Source organism: Strix aluco, chromosome 14 (assembly GCF_031877795.1).
Source record: "Strix aluco isolate bStrAlu1 chromosome 14, bStrAlu1.hap1, whole genome shotgun sequence".
NCBI classification, from domain to species: Eukaryota; Metazoa; Chordata; class Aves; order Strigiformes; family Strigidae; genus Strix; species Strix aluco.
This window is the reverse complement of record NC_133944.1, coordinates 14,994,191-14,998,070: the sequence shown is the minus strand read 5'-3', so window position 1 is coordinate 14,998,070 and position 3,880 is coordinate 14,994,191. Positions and strand designations below refer to the sequence as shown.

At 44.7% G+C, this 3,880-nt stretch overlaps 1 long non-coding RNA gene across 5 annotated transcripts in view; it reads left to right on the top strand.

The window, feature by feature from the left end:
• The window catches only part of LOC141929896 (uncharacterized), a 38,667-nt gene that overhangs the window by 29,798 nt on the left and 4,989 nt on the right, over nucleotides 1-3,880 (top strand). The window contains exon 2 of one of the 5 annotated variants that reach the window (XR_012625134.1): nucleotides 3,350-3,419. The exons of 3 other annotated variants lie outside the window; for them this stretch is intronic. This is a non-coding gene — a long non-coding RNA (uncharacterized LOC141929896). Of the gene's footprint in view, nucleotides 1-1,592; nucleotides 3,420-3,880 lie in introns of those variants that run through there. One more of the 5 variants, XR_012625133.1, reaches the window with a different exon arrangement.

The window sequence follows — 3,880 nt, the reverse complement described above, 5'->3', positions numbered from 1 at the left end:
TTGCACCAGCGAGACTGCCGGGCGCGCTGCCTGGCGGGCCCCGTAGTTCCTGCAGCCCTCGGCTGCGCCTGCCCACAGCATCAGGTGATGGGCAGGGAACTACCGCACCCACAGGCCTCCCCGCCCGGCCCGGCCCGGCCCGGTCCCGCATTGTCTTGCCGCCGCCGGCGGGCGGGGCGCGCTCCCGGGGCTGGAGGTGCCGGGGGGACCCGGGGAGGGGGGCGAGCCCCGGGGCGATTCCCGAGGGAATGGCGAAGCCGCGTCTCGCCGGTGCGAGCCCCCGGAGCGGCGCCGGGGAGCGGGCGGCGGCGGGTTCGGCCGGGCCGTGCCGCCCCTGCCCGCGGCAGAGCGCGCTGCCTTTGTCTGCCTTCGGCTTTCTGCTCTGCGGTGCGAGACTGCCGCCGCTGGTCCTCAGCTGTCCCTTGGGCAAGAAAGCCCCCCGCTCTCGCTTGCCAGCCCCGTGGGGGCGATGAAGAGGCGGCGTGGGGCTCGGCGAGCGGCGGGGGCTCCGCGGGTGGGTCACCTGTTGCCGCAGAGCCCGGCCGGGGCAGAGCGCGGGCGGCGGGGCTGGGCGCCAGCAGCCTCACCCCTCACGCTGTCCCGCTGCCAGCCGAGCGCTCGCTCCGGATCCTTCCCCCCCGCAGGAACAAGTCGGTCCTCTTTCACAGTTTCCTCATTGTTTCCAGATGATGAAAATGTTTTTATCTCTCGGGTCCGGTTCAGCTTTCATAGCAAATGACTGGAGATCTGCCATGAAATACAACAGCAGCAGAATTCAGGGGAGAGAGAGAAACGCTCTCTCCTCTTTGCTGCCCCTAGGGAGGAGAAGGCCCGTTTTACCCGTCCTGGGTGCCCAGAAGAGACTCCTTGTTTGTGCTCAGAGAGTGGAATAAGGGATCATTCACTCAGGAATATTCCTATGACCTAATGTTACCTCCCTGAGTAAGAGCCTGGGCTGTAAATCAGGTTTATTTGTGAATTGTTTTTGTAGAACCTTCTTTTTACTTTCTCTTTCTCCACTGACAGAGAATATAGAAAACCAGCTCCTTATTTTAGGTGCCTAAATTAGATGGTTTGAGTCTTGGGTTCTGTTCTGCGTGTTTTTGTATCTTTCCTTGCTCAATTAAGAGAAAGCAAGCTGCTTTTGCTAAGTTTGATTTCATTTTGTCCCATACAGTTATATCTTGAGTCTTTTTTCTGTCTTTACTATTTCTTCTTCCTAACAAGATTCTGCTGGCCATAGTGTTTAGTTTCATAAGTAATTTGTTCCAGTCCTTATTCTATTTCAAGTATAATAGTTTTAGCTCTTGGTCTGCGCTAATTTAAAAATGATTGCTACTTGACAATTTCAGTCAATTCATAGTTAACAAAATAACAGAAATGGGTTGTTTTTTTTGTGCTGAAGGGACAGTCTCGAGGTGGTGCAGAAAACTAATTTCTTTTACTCAGGAATTAAACTTCGTGTATTTCCAGTCATTGCACTCATTGTACTGAAAGCTTTTTCTTGTTTACTGCTCAGCTTGTGAAGGCTGAGTGGAGTATGTCTGGCACTGCTTATCCTCCCTCCAAAATTCTGCTCACAAAGTGACCCAGTGAAGCACTATATGTTACAAATTGAAGTTCCAAGAAGGACATTTTTGTTTGTTTGCAGCTTCAATAACTGTTTCAGGACACTGCAGTCTGCATCTTCTTCTCATTGATTTTTTTTTTTCCCATATTTAAAACCTTTTTAACTTTTGAAATGTCAAGTTTTGGAGCCTGTATATTTCAACACTTTTCCTTTAAAGTTGACATCAGTTGTGTATCTGGAAAGCTGAGTGTTACCTCAATCTGGCTTTCTGACTGACAGTTAACAAGCAGTGTCATGGTGCTTTTTTTCCAGGTTGGATAAAATGTAGTTCAGAAGAAAAGATTTCAAGCTGTGGTAAGACTTGTCAAGGCCAAATTTACCACAAAAACAAAACCAGAATTGATTTTGCAGTAAGCTTTAATCAGATCACCTTGAATGTTCTACTTATTTTAAATTCTAATATTTACATTCACTGTATACAAGTACACTTCCCAGACGTCTTGGTTTGAGTGTGAGTGTTTCAGGGTTCATTAGATATCAAGGTTGAAATGCTACCCAGCATATTAAAAATTGCAGTCCAATGGATTTGGAACCACTAATTTGCTAGGGGAAGAACACAAATTAACCTTTGCTCTTGGTCCACACACTACTGTCCCACCCCCCATCCACCCCCCAGAAACAGCTGGCGTAGCAGAAAGTTTCCAGCCAGCACTGCCACAGTATCTCTGATTGATCCCCCGGGAAGGAAGGGTACAGATTGCCTGACATCTCCGTTTCTGCCTCTAGCTGGCAATCCAAGCAAGACATGAAACCTTGTTTGGAAATTCTGTAATGCTGCTTGTTCACACGTAACATAGCATGGCAGCATTGGAATAAGGCTAACAATCTTAAAAAGCATGTTGCACAAGCCAAAGCATACATTTTTAGTAAAACATTTAAGTTAATATTTGTAGATTTGAAATTCAATAGTCTGATTAATTTCCTAAGTTTAGAAATGCACACATGAAATAAATAGGGTGAAAAAAAGTCTCTCCATGTTCAATATATTACGAAGTGGTGTTTGTGTTATAGGAAAAGTATCTGTTGCTTTAATTATGATAAATGTATCTCCAAACATTATTTTAATACAGATACTTTCAGGAAAGCAAAGAGTGTATGATGAACTTGCAACGTTGAGGCAAAGTTGTGCCTATCTTCTTGCTTTTTGAGGTTAGCAGCAAAGCTCCTGATGACTTCAGGAGAGTCAGCATTCTGCTCCAATGCCAGTGTGACAGTCTTTGTGCATGCCACTTTGACTTCTTGTGGCTTGGCATATCTACGTATCATAGGAGGAGAAGAAAACTTACCTCATGAGCTGTGAAACTGGTTAATGCATGTTTGTAAAAATCTTGTGCAATGGCCTATTAAGGATGAAGTATCTTTTAGTATTTACTTATGGAAATCTTCCTCTCTCTCCACCCTGCCCTCTGAGTTTATGTATCCTACACAAATCATATGAACACAAGTTTCAGACAAGCCAGACAAAGAAGGTGGCAAGTACTGCTTACTGAGGGCAGTTCCTTGATCCTCATGTTGCATTCCATCTTTAGTCATAAAGACATAAGATGGTTTTTGTGCAGTCATAAGAAGCTGAAATAATAAATTTCATGTTGATGGTGAGGAGTTGGAGAGACAGAACAACAGCAAATGCATAAATACATAGAAAGGTAGGTAGAGAGTTGGAGAAAAAACCTTGATAAACAGACTAACAGCTACTGTCACATGTTTCCATTCTGACAGACCTTCAGCAAGCTTCTTTGTCATGAATACTTGCATGGTTTAAACCCCATGATTACGATAATGGCGTGTGGTAACTATGCATTCATTTTTCTTCTGCTGTTTCATTTAAATAAAGGCACCAGATAGAAAACTATGCTTAATAGCTTAAAATGGTAAAGTGCTGTTAATGATATTTAGGAATCTTTGAGGACACTAAATAGATGGAAACCACGTTGCAAAAACTTTGGTTTTTTAGGCAAAAAGGGCAAACCCTTTCTGAGTTCTGTGTTATACAAGTATGGAGGATGGTTGTTTCCTGTGAAATACTGCTGACAGTAGCAGCTCAGAATATAATGAGCATCTTCAGAGAAGTTACTGTTCCTACTGTTCTTCAGACTGAACATAAACCTTTAAGATCTGGTCCAAAGCTCAGTGCAGTCAGTGGAAAAAGTGTCAGTTCAGTGACTTGGTATCTTAATGTTTACCAGCTCTCATTCTCTCATGATAAGCAAAAAAAAAAAAAAAAAAAAAAGCCCAACCCCCTACCCAAAA